Below are 20,980 nucleotides of genomic sequence, written 5' to 3'. Positions count from 1 at the left end.
CAGCTGTACCTGTACACGCCATCCAAGCTCTGTTTGACTCAATGCCCAGGCGTATCAACGCTGTTATTACGGCCAGAGGTGGCTGTTCTGGGTACTTATTTCTCAGGATCTGTGCACCCAAATTGCGTGAAAATCTAATCACATTTCAGTTCTAGTATAATATGTTTGTCCAATGAATACCCGTTTATCATCTGCATTTCTTCTTGGCGTAGCAATTTTAATGGCCAGTAGTGTAGAAGGCATCAGCGAACAGTTTCTGTAAGATGGAAGGTGGATTTATAGTATACTACACTGTGTGTGTCAGATATGTTTTAGTGTTTCTCAGTTGCAGTATGGAATGCTCTGAGCAGCTTAAGGCAGTTTAATCACTCGGGCTAGTGGCCCACTTGCACAGTGCGGTACGCGGAACGTGGTGCCTCGGATAAGCAGAAGGAGGTCGCGTCTTCCCCAGCCGACGAGATACCGACGGGCGGAATTCGCCGCCAGACCACAACGCATCCGCGCAGCCGTAATAGAAGACCGACAGTCCTACACAGGCGGTCGCTCCGGCAGCAGCGAGCACGCAACAGCCCGGAATCCGCTCTGAGGTAAGACGGCAGCCGCGCTTGCTCTGCTCTGTTGTGCCGCGCATAGACTGCGTCCCAAGAGAAGACAGGGCGAGCTAAAGCATACCTCCGCATTTCTCACGAAGGGCATACTGCCCTCTCAACTGCCCACGCGTCTTTGGAACGGTACTCATTTCATTCCATCATTCATACGAAAACATAGCCCTCTTGTGTCGTCATGACAAGCAGTCATCCGATATATAAGCTGTAGCGTCGACAAACACAGTTGTGATGTTCCTTGAAGGTTTCTAAGGATCTGACACAACCAGTCGGCGTCTTCTTTTTACTTCAGAATCATGATATAGTTGTTAACAAGCTCACGTTTACTCAACCCAATGAAAAACTTTGTGAATGTGGTGACAAACAGTCACTACGGTCACATTGAGAAGCTGTAAACAGTGTGGAAGTGGTTTCTGGCTGTCATGTTGTAATGGTTCTTTATTTACGTGACCATTACGGCACTCCAACCCCAGTTCTCGATACCAGTAACATCGTACTACTTTTCTGCGAAGTAACAGACATACTTTTGTGACAATATTCACATTTGGTTTTATTAATATATTGGTACTCCGATGTATCGATATATTACAGTGATATGGTTCTTGTGTGTATTCATTTAAGTGAGACTGTCATAATCTTTGACTTACTTGTAATCGTTTTGTCGCGAATGCGCACAGAGCAGTCTTTGTTTCACTTTGAAGAAGTTAAGTTGTTATTTCGCTTTGTAAAAGAACAGTCACGTCTTGTGTTTGATTAAAGTAGAGATTAAATATATGAAGATTGATACAAAACTGTTTCCTTGGTGTCCGCAGCTCGTGGTCGTGCGGTAGCGTTCTCGCTTCCCGCGCCCGCGTTCCCGGGTTCGATTCCCGGCGGGGTCAGGGATTTTCTCTGCCTCGTGATGACTGGGTGTTGTGTGCTGTCCTTAGGTTAGTTAGGTTTAAGTAGTTCTAAGTTCTAGGGGACTGATGACCATAGATGTTAAGTCCCATAGTGCTCAGAGCCTTTTTTTTTTCTTGATGATGTGACAATTAAGAAGATGTATATGTGAATTTACAAGAAGTTTAATAAACCAAGTCAAAAATTATTTCTACCATTGCTCTGATCTGGGATTGTTTGATCATTAAAAATTTCCTGTAAAACGCATCTGTTAGGTCTACAAATATTTCTAAAATACAGATCTGGACTTTCTAGCAGTCAAAGTGGAATCACCCTAGAATCAACAAGATGAACTATAACAACCTCGACGAAATCTACGTGGGAATCCATTCCAGATAAGTGCCAAAATTAATGACTTTTTTACAGTGACGTCATTATTTCCATTCTGACGATATCATCCGCAGTCAATAATTTTGTTGTTGCCCGCTAAAGCGAACATGTTCTCCGTGAGCAACATTATTAATCTGATTTCTAACCTACTTTGCAAGTGGTGGTATTATTAGAATGTGACCCTGCAGTAGTGATGTACAGAGTGGCAATTATTGAACTACACACATCAAAAAAAGTTTTACGTCACCCTAGTTCCCAGAACCCCTGAAGAATGACGTTGTCTTTGGATATTGTATCACGCACGCAGTCCCTTTGACTGTTCAGAGATATCACTAACCAGCCCAAAGATGTCAACAACCATGCATGAGCAGCGCCTATTAGACGGAGGGGATCCGACAGCCGATCAGTTCGAGTCATTCCACCAGGAAGGAGGTACACGGCGCGTGTTGTCTGTAGTTCAGCCATGCCTAATGGTCAATACCGCGGTTTGATCGTGTCCGCATTGTTACTTTGTGCCAGGAAGGGTTCTCAACAAGGGAATTGTCCAGGCGTCTCGGAGGGAACCAAAGCGATGTTGTTCCGACATGGAGGAGATGCAGAGAGACAGGAACAGTCGATGACATGCCTCGCTCATGCCGCCCAAGAGCTACTACTGCAGTGGATGACCGCTACCTATGGGTTATGGCTAGGAGGAACCCTGACAGCAACGCAACCATGTTGAATAATACTTTTCGTGCAGCCACAGGACGTCGTGTTACGAATCAAACTGTGCGCAATAGGCTGCATGAAGCGTAACTTCACTCTCGACGTCCATGGCGAGGTCGATCTTTGCAACCGTGACATCACGCAGTGCGGTACAGATGGACCCAACAACATGCCATGCTCAGGATTGGCATCACGTACTCTTCACCGATGAGTGTCGCATATGCCTTCAACCAGACAATCGTCGGAGAAGTGTTTGGAGGCAACATGGTCAGTCTGAACGCCTTAGACACACTGTCCAGCGAGTGCAACAGGGTGGATGTGCCCTGCTATTTTGGGGTGGCATTATCAGAGGCCGACGTACGCCGCTGGTGATTAAGAAAGGCGCCGTAACGGCTGTGCGATAAGTGAATGCCTTCCTCCGACCGACAGTGCAACCATATCGGCAGCATATTGCCGAGGCACTCGTGTTCATGGACGACAATTCGCGCCCCCATTGTGCACATCTTGTGAATGACTTCCTTCAGGTTAACGACATCGCTCGACTAGAGTGGCCAGCATGTTCTCCAGACATGAACCCAATGGAACATGCCCGGGATAGATTGAAAAGGTCTGCTAATGGGCGACGTGACCCACCAACCACTCTGCTGGGTCTACGCCAAATCGCCGTTGAGGAGTGGGACAATCTGCACCAACAGTGCCTTGATGAACTTTTGGACTGTATACCACGACGAATAAAGGCATACATTAATGTAAGAGGACGTTCTTCTGGGTATTAGAGGTACCGCTGTGTACAGCAATTTGGGCCACCACCTCTGAAGGTCTCGCTGTATGGAGGGTACAACATGTAATGTGTGGTTTTCAAGAGCGATAAAAAGGGCGGAAATGATGTTTACGTTGAACTCAAATAAAATTATCTGTGCATGTTCCGGAACTCTCAGAATCGAGGTGATGCAAAACTTTTTTTTGATATGTGTAAGTTGTAGGGTCAGTATTGCTTCACGTGTTCCAACGTATCTACGGAATCCAAAAAGATCCTCCCTTAGGTCGGTTTCTACCAGTTATTCCATTCGTCTTTAAAGAATTCGTGTTAGTATTTTGCTGTCGTGACTTGTTACTCTGATATTACGTAATTTTCACATCTGTAAACACCTGCTTTCTTTGGGATTAGAATTATTTAATTCAACTTGAAGTCTGAGGGTATTTCGCCTGTCTCATATATCTTTCTCACCAGTTGATAGAGTTTTGTCAGGGCTGGCTCTCCCAAGGCTATCAGTAGTTCTAATGGAGTGTTGTCTACTCTAGGGGCCTTGTTTGGATTGAAAGACCTTTCAGTGCTTTGTCAGATTCTTCACGCGTTATCATATCTACCACTTCATCTTCCTCCACTTCCTCTTCCATTTTCATAATACCACCCTCAAGTACATCGCCCTTGTATAGATCCTCAATACATTCCTTCCACCTCTCTGCTTTCCCTCTTTGCTTAGAACTGGTTTTCCGTCTGAGCTTTTGATATTCATATAAGTGGTTTTCTTTTAGCCAAAGGTCTCTTTAATTTTTCTATAGGCAGTATCTATCTTACCCCTAGAGATATATGCCTCTACATCCTTATATTTGTCCTCTAGCCTTCCTTGCTTAGCCTATTTGCACTTCCTGTTGTTCTAATTTTCGAGACGTTTGTATTCCTTTTTGCTTACTTTATTTATAGTATTTTTATATTTTTTCCTTTTATCAATTAAATTCAATATCTTTTCTGTAGCCCAAGGATTTCTATTAGCCCTCGTCTTTTTACCTACTTGATCCTCTGTTGCCTTTACTATTTCATCCCTCGAAGCTATCCATTTTTCTTCTAATGTATTTCTTTCCCCCATTCTTGTCAATCGTTCCCTAATGTTCTCCCTGAAACTCTCTACAACCTCTTGTTCTGTCAGTTTATCCAGATCCCATCTCCTTAAATTCCCACCTTTTCGCAGTTTGTTCAGTTTTAATCTACAGTTCATAACCAATATATTGTGGTCATAGTCCACATCTGTCCCTGGAAATGTCTTACAATTTAAAAACCTGGCTTCTAAATCTCTGTATTACCATTATATAATCTCTATTAAACCTTCGAGTGTCCCCAGGTCTCTTCCACGTGTACAACCTTCATTCATGACTCAAGAAGATCTGTACTAGTCAAATGTCGTACTACAATTATTTGGATTGTTTCTTGTGCAACGAGGACTAAGTGCACTTGATCATTAGGCTTGCTTACTGCCAACAATGAAGTACTATATAGCGATAACGACGCTTCAATGACGTTCCACCTAACGTTTTTCGTATCTCCTGCCTCACGGCTTCGCACTTTTACCACACAATGGCGTACGTGGGAGTGCAGCCATATTCGATTGGCAGCCCTTGATAATTCCAGGTTTTCTGAAATAACATCAGTGTATCTTGTTAATAAGTCAGTTAGCTCGGCCCTTTGCATTGGTTTGACGCAATGGGATTGCATTACCTTTTCTACAAATGCGATTCATGCTAGTTTCCACATTCGTGTCACTTGTGCATGATTCCAAACCATGGAAATAGTGGTACTGTACGTCATTAATATTACAGAAATTTCTTCTGTATAATCCTCACCCTGTTACTATGGCAGCATATGCCATAGTTTTTCACTGTTTTTGTTTTTAACAGATCCACAATGAGTTCGTTGCCATCAACTGTCAAAATCCGCTTTCCATGAGAGAGGTCAATTACACGGTTCCCCTCACTCAGAGATCAATTACACTGTTCCTCTCACGCAAATCTCTAGCAATATTATGTAGGATGCAGATAGTCCCTTTTGTAACAGGAATGTGCACTGTTTCCTAAATTTAACTTGATCCGTGTCTGCCATTTAACATTACAGGATTCGTGCTAACGGCTCCTGAAATCCTGTAGTTCTGCATCAGCAAGGTGGGCATCTGCTTTGTCTCACTGATTTTGTTGCAGAAGTTAATATCCATAGCAATGGTCATGGCACCTGTGTCCACCAGAACAATAGTAACAATTCCTTCCATTATCACACTGACAGCTGCTTGCACTATCTCTTCCATATGGCCTTTACATGCCTCGATGTCACTACATAGCCGGGCTTCGTGGCCGAGCGGTTCTAGGCGCTTCAGTCCGGAACCGCGCGACTGCTACGGTCGCAGGTTCGAATCCTGCCTCGGGCATGGATTTGTGTGATGTCCTTAAGTTAGTTAGGTTTAAGTAGTTCTAAGTTCCAGGGGACTGATGACCTCAGACGTTAAGTCCCATAGTGCTCAGAGCCATTTGAACCGTTTTGTCACTACATAACTCTTCTCTAGTATCTGATCCATCATTGTATTGTAAGATGCTTACAATGCTATCATATCTATTGCCTTCACCCTCTCCTACAACATGCATCAGGATACTGGATAAGGCCGCGTCTTGTTTATTGTCTATTAGGGGCTGGTACAGTGTAGATATCCATCACCGCCACTATTCGGAAAGCTTGGTTGAGGGGTCGTGACCAGTTTTGGTTGCCGTGTTGTGTCCACTTCGCGTTATTTTCAGGATTGGGCGTACGCCTGTCTCTTGTGTAAACATATGGTGTGGACCCGTGTTATTTACGCGGTTTACGACCCCATGTGTTACATGGGTTTCCAAATGTTCAAATGCATGCGAAATCTTATGGGACCTAACTGCTAAGGTCATCAGTTCCTAAGCTTACACACTGCTTAACCTAAATTATCCTAAGGACAAGCACACACACCCATTCACGAGGGAGGACTCGAACCTCCGCCGGGTCCAGCCGCCCAGTCCATGACTGGAGCGCCTGAGACCGCCCGGCTAATCCCGCGCGGCTGTGGTTTCCATTATCAGCTGACAGTTACTATACCTGGGGTTACATCTGCGGTCATTCTTTTTTCTCTTGTTATATTGGTATATAGCACATCACCAGTTGTAATTTTTTATTCCCATGAGAATAAAATTTGGAAAAAGTATTTAGATATAACAAAATCGAATGCAATGCATTTAGGAATGTTGCACCTTGGGAAAGTACTTTACAAATGCGATGGCACGATGCAGTTATCAGAGTAACATACATCACATACATACATCATTTCGTAGTTTTGCTGTAGCAATGCAGTGCCATCGCAGAATGTATCAGACCATTGTGGCTATTGCAAATCTTAGTTTAGAAAGCTTGTATGATCATGGGTACATTGCGTTAATTTCCACATAATAAATGTGGTTACAAGTATAAATTCTAACTCCAAGAAAAGAACTTTGGATGTAAATAATATGAAGACAAATGATTGGCAGCCATTTTATCAAAATATGAATTATTATTAGCTAAAGTTTACAAAACACAAGCTCTTCTCTCTATGACAAGAAGAGCAGAAGTAAGTCACACCTGAGGAAATTCCGGGTAATCATATTTTGTTTTAGAAAATTTAAAATTGTTACAGATTTTAATCTAACTATTTTGTTACAATGTCTATGCACTACAGTGTATTCTTTATGCTGTAAATACATTACAGGTTTTTATACGAAAATATTTTTCACTATACATTGTTTGACTTTTCTTCAAAAGTTACACAAAATGTGACATGTTTTATTATGTTATGATACGCTACTGCGTTATTCACTGTCTTGTGGTTGTAAAAAGCTTTTGCTGTATTAGCTTCTCAAATCGATTAAAAAGTTTTTATTTCTAGGTGACGACTTCTGCTTCTGGTGTATCTGTCGCGAGCTGGACCTGTTTATGATAATGAAGATCGACTGACTATTGTCAGAACACTTGCTCGCACATATCACTGTATTGAAACACGTCCTTACGTGAGCATGTTTTCCGTGCTATATTGCTGCTTGTTCTAACTCTTATAGTGAGCGCTTATAGCAGAAAAATAATGCATATCCTCACGGACGTAGGTGTATTGGTGACACGAAAAATAGTGGCGGAGTCGGAAAAGACTTCCAGGTTCTCCTACCCTTGTCTACCTAGCGAGCTGGATGAATCTGTGGACATTTTTAACAAGTTAAATGCGAACCCTGGTGATAATCGTGGGATTCTTTAGTTCAGGAATTACGGACTGTGCTGACATGAGAGCGTTGTCTATTTAAAGTCTTCATGAATACAACAAGATTCATAGTTGACTGAAATAAAGGGTTCATTAAATCTGTTGGAAAATTAGCGTGCGAACACCTTAAGGTTTGAATAATGTTACCCTCCGCAGATTTAGAAGACGTAACACTTAAGTAGACCTTTCCACAAGCCGGTACCCAATACCTATACTGGGGGAGGTGACTTCGATCCGTAGTGGAAATTTTCCCACGGCGAGAGGACACGCGATGCGATTGAAGAAGTGCGCCACTTAGGTTGCCTGATATAAGTGAGAGTTTATTGCAAATGTTAACGCACACTTGTTAATGTTTGGTGTTGTGGAATTTGCCATATGAAGAAGCGCTCTTGTTCCCATTGGCACCGCCATATGCCAGCTACATTTCAGCCCTTTCAGAAAACGGATAACTCCACATAATCGCACATATTGCTGAGTGGTGACCTTTGACAGTTACCTTATATGTATGCCATCGTCTCTGTTTAAGCACGATGTTATGAGCGTCAACTGACCTATTGTTTCCTGCAGATGAACTCGGGGTCTTGATATTCTCAAGACTGCGTTTGGGAATATCCTGTATACTCCACATAACACTCTACGCTGGGGTGGGATGGAGGAAGGAAGGTAGCGATCTAACGTTCCGTTCACGATGACGTCACTAGAGGCAGAGCAAAAATTCGATTACGATCAGGAACACGAACGGTTCTCTTAATCTATTTATGAAATACACGGACAACAAGTCCACTGTGCTCCCCATTAACAACCTCGTTCTGAAAATTATTGTACTGTCCTGTGGTTGGTAGGAAAGAACTAATAATCCAGTGTGTTCAGACTGGATTACAACTAAAACGCCTTCTTGGCGTGTACTAATTTCCACAATGCAAGAAGAACAAGGAGCACAACAATTCTTGTAGTGACAAAAGCCAGGTAAGAGTACAAGAAATGAAAAGAAAATAATAACCAAAATACTACTCTACACAATTACAAAGATATAACTTTCTACTGAAAGATACGGTGAGTGTTTACTAGGCAAGAGCCGGCATAGGTATTGGCCGGAGCTGTCCTAGCTGTAGGTAAACATTGCCAGTCTGACTCTGCTGGCGTGCTAATAACGCCCATTCGGTGGAGTGCTAAACGTAGTCACATTAGTTCCAATTGGTAGATCTGAGTCACATGTTTTTTCACGTAGTAGTGCCGTGTTTATGCAGAAAGTCTATTGATGTTTACATCAACTGGCGACGTTTAAATCTGAGCTCTTGAAGAGAGGTCTTCAGTCCACCTTGCTTGTCTGTTGTGAGGGCCCTGTAACTATTAAGGGGCTGCTATGACAATTATTCCTGTCTTTAGTTATTCAGAGCATAGTAATAATGAAATATATTTTCCTTTTAGATTTGTTTATGCGGAGGGTTATTTGACAACACCGCTGAGAACCAAATACTGACGTGATTATCGCTCTTCTACCGAAGATATTAATCTATGTTGTAGATAAAGAGTATTTACTTCTGAAGGTTTCGTTTTGTATAGCTACAGGAAAATAAGCAGAAGAAACCTTTAAAATTCTTCAAGGAACTTCTCTACATCATAAAAACATCATAATTGTCAAACATCAGAATGATACCCAGCACTCTGCCCTAGAACACTAGGTAAATGGAAGGGGAATTAAAAAAGAAAATTTATGTTGTCATGATTATCCTTATATCTACTATGGTAGACATGCAGAACACATCGTTCGGCAGTTGTTAATTCATGGTCTCTGGCGTTCGCCATTACGTGGCGCGGCCGATATGTCTGCGAACTGTAGACTATCGCCACATCACATAAGACTTCCAGACATATATTGAGCATGATCCAAACATACTGTCATGGATTTAGGAGCCTTTCTTTGTGGACGAATAATTTCAACATTTCGTAGGTTTTAAAACCGTTGTTGCTCAACACTAAAGAAGCTGTCGGCGCAGAGAATAGAAGAGGTACACATTTGTACTGTCTGGTTGAGCAGAGCATTCACCAACTTCGCTCTGGGCATGGTCCAACTGGAGGGTGTATACGCCTGCCTTCTTCAGATCTTTGAACAGACTTACTCATTGACACATGTGAAGAGCTACAGTTTAACACGTACTCTGAACCAAGATGCAACCCAGCGTTTGATATATTAACAAAATTTGTCGAAAGTGAAACCAAGGAAACCTAAATTAGACCTGGAATCGAACCACAAACCGAATCCAGCAATGAGCCACCGGGACACGTCTTTGCATAGTTTTTGGAGAATAAGCATCGTCAGGACTGGTGTCAAATAACTTACATAGTTAAATAAACTAATCAAAAGGCACCTTTACAATAAGTAAGAAAACACCTTACAACAGACAAGTATAAGCTGAGTTACCAGAGACTACATGCAGAGATACAAAATTCAGTAATTTAAACCCTGACTGTTATATACATCCTTGAATTGTAATTGTTAGTTTCGACATGTTTTGATAGTTGGGAGTAACGGCGTTCGAAATTGGAGTTGTTATCAACAAATACGACACACAGAGGTCGTTTTAGTACCTCCCAGGGAAGCACGTTTGCCAGGTCTCTCACCCACTGAAAAGATTTGATAATGATTTCCCACCACTCGCCAGCCACTGCAGTCGATGAACTCTGTCATGAAGCATCGAATGACGTAGCCGTGTTTTGTCAGCCAGTTTGATTTCTACTTGATTCCCAGTCGGGTCAGAGCCATTGCTGCTAATTAGGTGGGAGCTCCGTATACTAAATCTCGCACTCTTTACATCCCATAATAACCTACAAATTTAATCATATATTCTACAGTCTATTCAGTAGAATAAATAAAATTTCATATTCGTAGTCCTTCTTGATGTTATAATTCTAATGGTCTTTAATGTTCATGTACTGTGAGTGTGAGCTGCTTTTATTCATGGGAGATAAACATTTGTTTCTTGCAATAGCAGTATTGTGATCGGTGCATGATATAGACTACTCGAGCAGCGGTGAAGATGGTACTTCTCCTCCTCTGAAACTCGTGTTGAACGTGGTTCAAGTGACAAACTGTTGGAGATTTCTGATGAGATGGAAACAGAAGCTATTCAGAGGGCTAATCAAATGCTGTTGAAATCTCTTACGAAGCACGTTATTCGCTTTGTTTAAAAGATTTGCTCCAAATACTACTGCTCTTATAAAGGAAGGAAGTTACAGTTAGTAGAAGTGTGGTTATCATGGATTCATAAAGGAAAAAGTAAGACTACAATTTTAAGTAATTTGGAAGCACTTACTTTTATCGACCCTATATTCACAGACCAGCAAGCCTGCAGTATTTCGTGTGCTGAAATTGGTTTATGTGAACTTCGAATAGCGTGTAACGTATCATGCGAACACAAATTTAGGACCGATTGAATTACATCGAACAGACCTAAGCTGCTTAATATGTTGGAGAAGAAGCAACTTTTCGAGAAGCTAAATTTTCTAAGCTTGTACTTCCAAAGATTAACAGGTTGTTACGGCCCCTTTTTCGTTTTTGGTCCTAGAAGCAGTATAATAATCACAGTCACAGGTGCTACATCTAAATCTACACGACTGCTCTACAATTCACATTTAACTGCCTGGCAGAGGATTCTTCGAAACACCTTCAAGTTGTTTCCCAGCTGTTCCACTCTATGACAGCGCGTGGGAAAAATGATCTGTCCGTATGAGCTCTGAGTCCTCTTATTTTATTACGACGATCATTTCACCCTACATAGGTCGGCGACAATAAAATATTTCCCATCCAGTGGATGAAGTTGGTAATATCATGAAAGGAATGAAAAACGCCTTGGTCTTAATTGTTGCTAACCCAACTCGCTTATCATGTTCGTGACACTATCTCCCCTATTTTGTGAAAATACAGAACTGCCATTCTTTGGGCTTTTCCGATGTCCTCCGTCAATCCTATCTGCTAAGGATCCCATATCGAACAGCAGAGGACGGAAAAACCTAGTGTAGGCAGTCTCCTTAGTAGTTCTGTTGAATCTTTTAAGTGCTATACCAACAGAACCCAGTCCCCACCCTATTGTCTATGTGAGCGTTCCAATTTATGGTACTCGTAATTAAAATCCTTATGTATTTAGCTGAAGTTACAGCCTCTGTATTTCTGTTGTATGTCGTGTAACCGAAATTTTATTAATTTCCTTTAGTATCCATGTGGATGACCTCAAATTTTTCCTTATTCAGAGACAATTGCCGCTTTTCGCACCATACTCATATTGTGTATCAATCATTTCACGTTTGGTTTTGATTTTATGGTGACTAGACTGTAACTGACAGCATCACCTGAAAAAGGTCTAATAGGGCTGCTCAGATTGTTCCCTAAATCTTTTATGTAGTTTAGGAACAGCAGAGGCCCTATCGCACTTCCTTAGGGAACGTTCGATAACGCTTCCGTTTTTATCGATAATTTTCCTTCGACGGCTACATACCGTGGACGTTCTAACAGGAAATCACGATTCCAGTCGAACAACTGATGCGATACTACGTAGGCACGCAATTTGATTAAAAGTCTCTTGTGAGCAATGGTATCAAAAAACCCCTGGATGTCTAGAAACAGAAAATCAGACTGAGATCCTGTGTCGATAACGCTAATTACTTCGTGTGAATAAAGAGCTGGTTGTGTTTCACAAGAACGATGTTTTCTGAATCCGTGCTACGTTTCAGTAAACGGTTACCTCCGAGGTAGTTCACAATATTCAAAATGGTTCAAATGGCTCTGAGCATTAAGGGACTTAACTTCTGAGGCCATCAGTCCCCTAGAACTTAGAACTACTTAAACCTAACTAAGGACATCACACACATTCATGCCCGAGGCAGGATTCGAACCTGCGAACGTAGGGTCGCGTGGTTCGAAACTGTAGCGCCTAGAACCGCTCGGTCAACTCGGCCGGCTAATTCGCAATATTCAAATACATTATGTTTTCTAAAATCCTATTGCAAATCGTCTTTAGCGATATGGGTCTGTAATTTATCGGATTACTCCAATTTCCATTCATCCAGCTTTCAGTTACTTTGTGCGGATCTTTGGTGGAACGATTATCTATGTTTGTCTGTTACTACTGGAGAATCAGTCTTATTCACTTGATGAACCAGTGCCTATTTCGAAAGAAACAAATTCATTGTTCCCTAAACACGTTTGTGCTACCTGTTTCTACATAACATTAAAGCATGTCGTTTTATGGACAGAAATCCTGAGAAGGGTTTTAAAATCTGTAGGTCAGGCACAGAATCGTTAACGATTTAAATCATTAGACTGTTCCTGAGGCGCTACATAGAATATCAGTTAAAGCCATTTACGGCCTCTGATGTTCTGTAATCTTCCTTTTTGAAAGCAGTTGTGTAGAAAGTTACACGTCGTATTTCTCCGAGAAGACGCCTTTCTTGCACTTCCTGTGCGTGAGACATCAGATGGTTTCTTCTTGGTATCTCTCTTGTCGCACAGATGTTTCCGAGTAGAGAGGATGCGTTACCACATCCTTCAAACCACAATGGCAGAAAGGACGAACTTCTTTCTTGGAAACAGCTACTTTGGTGTCCTCGGATGGCACCGAAGCAGTTTAATAGCTATGCAACAAATTCCTACGTACACCGTTGTACGATGTTTAATGTGTCACACGTTGTAGTCAATTATCTTCGTACGTTTCTACTCTTTCAGTCTGCGTCTTCTGTAACCGATCTGGAGACCCTCACTACAACAATTCGGTTGCCAGATTTTTTTTGTGTATCAAACCTAAATGTCCGACGTGTCTATAAGAAACGTTGTACCACCTGCAACTGCGTAATACAGTGTAATAACAATGGTCGTAAAAACACGTTGGCCGGAAGGGACAGGAAACGAGGATTGCGCTTTTCGATAACACCCGCCACGAAAATTAATCTAGTAATTGAAATTCAACATGAAAGAAGTTCTAGATCATTACTTCAAACGATCATTACTCCAGACTTGCTTATGAGAAATCCCTTTAACTTGAGAAAACGACGTCCTGGTTCCGCTTTGGCATTTATTTGAATTTTTCAATTGAACATAAAAATGGGCGTATACGCTAAGGTGACAAAAATCGTGGGATACCTCCTAATATCGTGTTGGACTTCCTTTTGACAGGCGTAGTGTAGCAACTCGAAGTGGCTTGGAAGCAACAAGTGGTTAGTGGTCCCCTGCAGAAATATTGAGATGGCGCACTGTCACCCGTAAAAACTCCATCGTTGTTTGGGAACATGAAGTCCATGAATGACAGCAAATCGCCTCGAAGCAGCCGAACATAACCATTTCCAGTCAATGATCGGTTCATGATGACCAGAGGGCCCAGTCCGTTCCATGTAAACACAGTCCGCACCATTATGGAGCCACCACTGGCTTGCACAGTGATTTATTGACAACTTGGATCCATGGCTCAGTGGAGTCTGCGCCAGACCCAAACCCTACCACAGCTATTATCAACTGAAATCTGGACTCATCTGACCAGGCCACGGTTTTCCGGGCACCTAGTGTCCAATCGATATGGTCACGACCCCAGGAGGGGTGCTGCAGGCGATGTCGTACTGTTAATAAAGGCAGTCGCGTCGATCCTCTGCTGCTATAGCTCATTAACGCCGAATTTCGCCACACTGCCCTAACCGATACGTTCGTCGTACGTCTCGCATTGATTTCTCCTGTTATTTCACGCAGTGTTGCTTGTCTGTTAGCACTGACAACTCTACGCAAACGCCGCTGCTCTCGGTCTCTTAATGAAGGCCATCGCCTGTGCATTGTCCATAGTGAGAGGCAATGCCTGAAATCTGGTATTCTCGGCATATTCTTGACGCTGTGGATCTCGGAGTATTGAAGCCTCTAACGATTTCCGAAATGGAATGCCCTATGCGTCTTGCTCCATCTACCATTCCGCGTTCAAAGTCTGTTACTTCCAGTCGCGCGGACATAATCACGTTGCGAACCTTTTCACATGAATCATCTGAGTAAAAATGACAACTCCGCCAATCCACTGACCTTTCATACCTTCTGCACACGCGATACTACCGCCATTTGTATATGTGCATATCGCTGTCCCATGATTGTTGTCGTCTCAGTGTATGTGTTACATTTACTCGGGATCTTTTTCTTAATGCCATGTGTTCAACATAGGTCAATAGTGACGTTTAAATATATCTATTCAAATACTGTAGAAGCTACATTATCAAGTGCATCAGAGATGCAGATCGTTGTCTTTTGATTGCAATCCGAAGCAAAGTAAAGTTTCCACAAGAGCTAACCTTTAGAGGATTTATAACGACAGAATCAAGATTAAAAGTTCAAAAGCCTTAGATCTCAAAAAGCCTCATTTTCCTGTCATGATGAGGAACAGTCGAAAACACATTCATCTCCTTGCGAGAGGAAGAACGCCGACTGAACTTGGATGTGGTTAAATCCAGCAACAGTAATCCCAAGGAACCATTATGCATTTATAAACATTTCTAATGTCATTTCATTTATTATTTTTTGATAGAATGATATCTCAGCGTTGATGAGGTGCAATTAGAGAAATTATTGTGAATTATTTTTTTCCGTACCGACTTCCTGAGAAAATGGCCTTTGAAACTAGGACTGAAATTTATATAAAAGTCTTGTTACACTACAATATACGTTACCAGCTTGTCACAGGATCATTTCAAGTACTTCTAGGAAACAAAGGAAAATGTAACTGAAAACAGAACGATATTAAAGTAACTTTGCATGTATGAAAAGTGATTATTTTTGACAACTCCTATTTCTGTAATCAACTCCTGTATTAACCTATAAAACAGTACTGAGCCATTAACCCTACCTTATAGCTGTAACAAGAATTAGATCGACGTGACGCACTATTTACGACACAAGGCTCGTGTCTGGTCACGTAGATTTTGATTACCATGGTATCTTTCAGGTCTAAATCATTTCATGTCAATGGCGGGATGGTACTTTTGAATGCTGTCACGGATGATTTCTTTCTCCATCCCGGTCTATTCGCAGATAATGGTGCGTTTGTAATAGTCTGAACGTCGCCAAACCATCTTTACATCTTTTTCTATTACAATAAGTTGGGTGTAATTTCTTTCTACAGCATTCCGCGTTTTTAGAAAGCAAAGGTCGTTGCTTAATGTTTTTGATGAGTACGGTGTCTCTGTCGTAGGTTAGCACCGGAACTGAGGACGTTATGCTTAATATAAATAACTGCAATTATTTTATATAGCTGCAACTGATCATGTTTTATTTCAGTCATAAAACTGTCAGAAGATCACAGAGTTAGCCTTCCACTTTTTCTAATAAAAGTAACATCTGGTATCACAGCAAAAACCGTTATAATTTAATGTGTGCTATTAGTTTCCGCTCATTTAAGCGCTTCAAGACGATAAGTAGCTTCTGAGATGCTGTGGAATTTGGATTATATGGAATCAAACAGTAGCAACAAGTTTTTTTTATGTAACCTGTATAATTTTACTACAAAACTTTAAATACTTATTTTTATATAAAATGAATTAAGCTCGTAACGCATACCTTACATAAGAAATGGTTACTAGCAATTTTTCTGTCACGTGATAAGCGTGAAATAATTGAGAAATTCAGAACTTAGTTTCAATTGAATTTTCTAGTCATCTACCCGTCACTTATTCTTCTCAGTTCCTACATTAGTAAATTATCCAGTTCCGTAGGTCTCCGTACCTGTTTAAGGTTATACAGTAAATTAGTCACCAGGTAACAACTTTCTTTCGCTTCTCTCCTGTAGACTTCTCTGCCTTTATTCTAACAGTTAGCTGTGATCTTTGATACAGTTGTACAGGGAAACCCAACGCTATACTGTGCACCTACGTTCTTTTAATGTAATTACGATGATACTGTTTTTACCCAAACCACGTTTATAAAACAAGAAGCTATCAAGACAGAAAAATGGTATTAACTTCCATTTGAGAATTTCGTTAATATGACCTTTTTTACCTTGAAGTCGAACTCTGTGCTCAAGTAGATTATCAGTTACATGGACGTTTCCCTTCTTATCGTTTAATTACAATCAGAACAGCCTTGGAGTCGGAGACATTCCATGTACATTTTACCTACCATTTTGCTCTATGGCATGTTTTCAGTTACTTTGTAGTCGACTCTCCGCAGAAATTGAACAGTAATAGAATTCAATTACTTCATCGCTCACTGCCTTTTAATATCTACTTCTTATACGTGAATTCACGTTTCCTTTCATACAGACGTTTGGTACCTACAACTTCTATGAATAATTATTCTGACACTCCACTTCTCTCCAGCGTTCCAAAACATGATCTACAAATAAAGCGAGATTTTCTCTTACCTGATATTTTCCTCTGAGTAATAACCTTAGAAATGAGAAATTCTTGTGAAATAAGGAAGCATTGGCTACCGCGGCTCTAGTAAACGTTTAATATCCCTTCGACTCGTCTGTAATTACCACAGAATAACTTTCTATTCGTGAAACGACTCTCTTAATGTGATAACTGCAACAGTCAATTGTTTGTCACACAGATTTTGATTACAACATCGCTTTCCTTCGCAGATCACACATTCTCTTACAGTTCTATTGGACTACCAGTGTCGTTCTGAGTCTCTAATAGCTCTATTTCAGAACTGCAGCAGAGTAACTTCCTCTTGGACATTGCTGAACAATTTTCACCTCTCTGAGAAGCTTTCAGAATAATGTTACTCCAACTATACGAGACTTAGCTGAATTAACACCGGTTTTGATGATAACGCCTTTCCAATCACTCAAAGCTGTATTTAGCCTTAGTATGTGATGTCTTATTCTGTTTTTATTTCATATTTTAAACTTAAAGAGACATGTTTTCCAGTAATGTGTATATTTCCTCATGTTGCTTTTGAATTATTTTTTTAGTTTTGTCTTTTGCATGAGAAAACCCTACACATTAAGTAGCCTATAGCGATGATCATTACTTACGTTTACTGAAAATCAGACACTCATTTCGTCACGTCTTTAACTGAAAATAAATTTCTGTGGCACGTCATTTGAATTCATTAAAAATTCTCTTCAAACTTTATTTGCTGGATACTGTTAGCAGTTCGGAATCCAAGTTCAGCTTTTTCGTCTGTGAATTATGGTTGCTCTCTTCGCTGTAGCTGATTGTGCAAATACAGCTTTAAATGGTCATACCCATCTTCAATTGAATTTTCATATTGGTTTTCACAATTTAGGAGATAATCTAGTAGTCTTCTTCCCGGAAATCTGATTTGAACCTGTGCGTCGCTTGTGACGCGTGGAAAGTAATCCGGTCACAGCTCATCTCAATATTCATTTTGTCTCATTTCACACTCACGTTTGCCTGACTTCCTTTCCCTCGGTAACTGATAGATTGCTGTCATCTAGTCGACAAAGCAAAATGATTTCATGTTTTTCTATGTTATTTCACTTATAACTAGCAGATCTAACTTCACGTATACCTCCTTCTCTTCCATTATAATCGATATTTTACTATAGGATTTAGCTCCGTAAAATCTGATCTTCTAAATCGCAAACATTTATACTCTGTTTCCTTTACGGTGTACTGGAGACCAACGCCTAGTCTCATTCTGTGGTGGACAACCAGTGTCCTACAATCGTGCCTAATAAGGTCACTAGAATAAAAATAGAACGAAATTTTTCTGTTCACAGATTTAGCCTTTATTATTATCAAAATTATATGAGTGGCTTGCTGTTGATAACTGCTAAGCGCATCGTCCTCGGGCGCATTTTAAAAGCCTAAAAATGTAGCTTGAGCAGGTAAGATGTTTGCTTTACCCCCAATGTGTGTGATGTGATGTCGCAAACGAGCGTGAGGCATTGGGTCTCCTGCCATTTGTTGTGACAGCGATCGTCCCATCCGCAAAACACGTCGCTGTTGCAGGAAATCGCAAAAAACTACCGAAGAGACGCAATCAAGTATCCGGTATTTTTCACCACTTCCGATTTGGCTGCCGCAAGAAACATTTGCTACGTCACACCTTATCGTCATTTACGTCGGAAAGGTAGTGGGTAACGTGTAAGGAAATCTAAGAAAAGGAATGAAAACTCTAGGTGAATACGTATTATGTAGGCCAAACGTAACACTTTTAGACGGAAATCAGAAATTTTTAAAATAACAATTACGTAATCCTCATTTACACCAAAACTCCTCAGTTCTTTATTGGGTATACTTTAATTCTTCTCGTCAGTTTTTGTCCTCTACGGCTCCTCTGAGCACCATCAGTGGTTTCCATCATTTCCTTAAATCTAATTAGGTCGCTTAAATTTTAACATCTTTTCCAACATCACGTCTCAAACATTTCGATTCTGTTCTGTTTTCGTACAGCCGATGATCCATTTCTGTACATATCTGTGTTCCTGGCGCACGTTCTCGGAAATTTCGCCAAGCTAAGGCCTATATTTGGTACTAGTAAGCTTGAGGATTTGCGCAATGAGTTTTGCTACTACTAGCTGATGTCAAGGAGCATTTATCCTCTCTGATTTTTATTGCACATATTCTCCAGTAACTCTGCCCTCCGCGTCTGTCCCAGGCATAGCATTCCAATTCTATATATTTATATGATTTTCACCTCATTAACATACTGTATAAGACGTTCTATTCCTCAGTAAATTTTCTCCATCTCATCAGTTTCTACTTGTGGCATTGGTCTGCATACGGAAAATATAATTGTTGATTTCGATTGTGTTGAAAACTATCCTAATCATGAAGGGTCTATCTCGTTATTCATAACGACTTCTACCGATGATATGGCATTTTCAGATGTAGCTGACATTTCCCTATATCCATCTGAACAGATATCTGAATCTTTGTTCGATTTCACTTTATTTATCCTACAACATATAGTACTAGGCTTTGAACTTCCGCTTTCAGATTTTCTATAGTCCCTACTACAGTGAGACTTAAGACGCTCTACGCTCCGAATCATGGAATTTTACCCAATCATTAGTTTTTCAATCTTTTTCCCATGGTCACTTGCGCTGGGTAAAGGCTAAACAAATAAGGACGAACAAATATGATAGCGACGCATAATAGGCGAAAGCAGCATATCAACATGCTATATATTGTAACTCAGAATTAGTAGTAGCATGTAAAAGAAATCAGCATAAACAAGTGTCAGAAGTAAAATCTACAAGAAAAAATAAATATAAATACATGAAAATTGTACATATAGAAGTCTGAGTGAAAAAAGATGGAGCCAAAAAAAAAAAAAAATACATCTGAACCCTGCAAAGTTAGATTGAGCCTGTAGAAAGCGAAACAGCCCGCTTCTGAAATGTGACAGCGCGGTCCGACAATCGGAAACTCAGCTATGTCGAGAACTGTGTGCAGATATTCATTCATGCGGGCTTTGCGGCCTTGACTGCAAAGTTTAGAGGAGTTTTACTTTGTTACGAAATCTCATTGTGTGGAAGGTTGTGGGTAATTTACGAAATTATTAGCTAAACTTATAGTTTATGAAGCTGGTATGTGATGCTGTAGGCAACAGCTCAATTATTAACACTATAAACGAATTACACTGAGCTGGCAAAAGTTATAGGAAAGCGGCATGCACATATAGATGGCATGGCATACACAAGATGCAAAAGGGGAGTGTGTTGGTGAAAGTGTCATTTCTGAGTGACACATGTGAAACGTTTTCCGACGTGCTTATGAACGCGAGACGGACATTTGGACACGGAATGGTAGTTGCAGCAAGGCGCATGGGACACTACATCTCGGATATCGTTAGGGAATTCAATATTCGGAGAGCCACAGTGTTAAGAGTGTGCCGAGAATACCGTATTTCAGGCATTACCTCTCACCACGGACAACGCAGTGGCCAACGACCTTCATTTGACGGCCGAGAGCAGCGGCGTTTGCATACAGTTGTCAGTGCTAACGGACAGGCAACAATGTATGAAACAGCCGCGTGAATGAATGTGGGACGTACGACAAACGTATCCTGTAGGACAGTGCGGCGAAATTTGGCCTTAATGGGCTATGACAGCAGATGACCGACGAGAGTGCCTTTGTTAAAAGCACGACATCGCCTGCAGCGTATGTGCTGGGTTCGTGACGATATTGGTTGGACCCTAGACGACTGGAGATCCTTGGCCTGCTCAGATGAGTCCCGATTTCAGTTTGTAGTGTAGTGTACATCTACATATACATCTACATTTATACTCCGCAAGCCACACAACGGTGTGTGGTGGAGGGCACTTCACGTACCACTGCATTACCTCCATTTCCTGATCCAGTCGCGTGTGGTTCGCGGGAAGAACGACTGCCGGAAAA

At 41.1% G+C, this 20,980-nt stretch overlaps 1 protein-coding gene across 2 annotated transcripts in view; it reads left to right on the top strand.

Moving 5' to 3' along the window:
• The first annotated feature begins 506 nt into the window (after positions 1-506).
• The window catches only part of LOC126184043 (leucine-rich repeat-containing protein 15-like), a 76,783-nt gene continuing 56,309 nt past the window's right edge, over positions 507-20,980 (top strand). For both annotated transcript variants that reach the window (XM_049926413.1, XM_049926405.1), the window contains exon 1: positions 507-587. The gene's annotated coding sequence lies outside the window, so the exon portion shown is untranslated. The remainder of the gene's footprint in view (positions 588-20,980) is intronic.

This window comes from Schistocerca cancellata, chromosome 1, assembly GCF_023864275.1.
Source record: "Schistocerca cancellata isolate TAMUIC-IGC-003103 chromosome 1, iqSchCanc2.1, whole genome shotgun sequence".
Taxonomy (NCBI): Eukaryota; Metazoa; Arthropoda; class Insecta; order Orthoptera; family Acrididae; genus Schistocerca; species Schistocerca cancellata.
The sequence above is the reverse complement of the archived record's forward strand: the minus strand, read 5'-3'. Positions and strand labels throughout refer to the sequence as shown.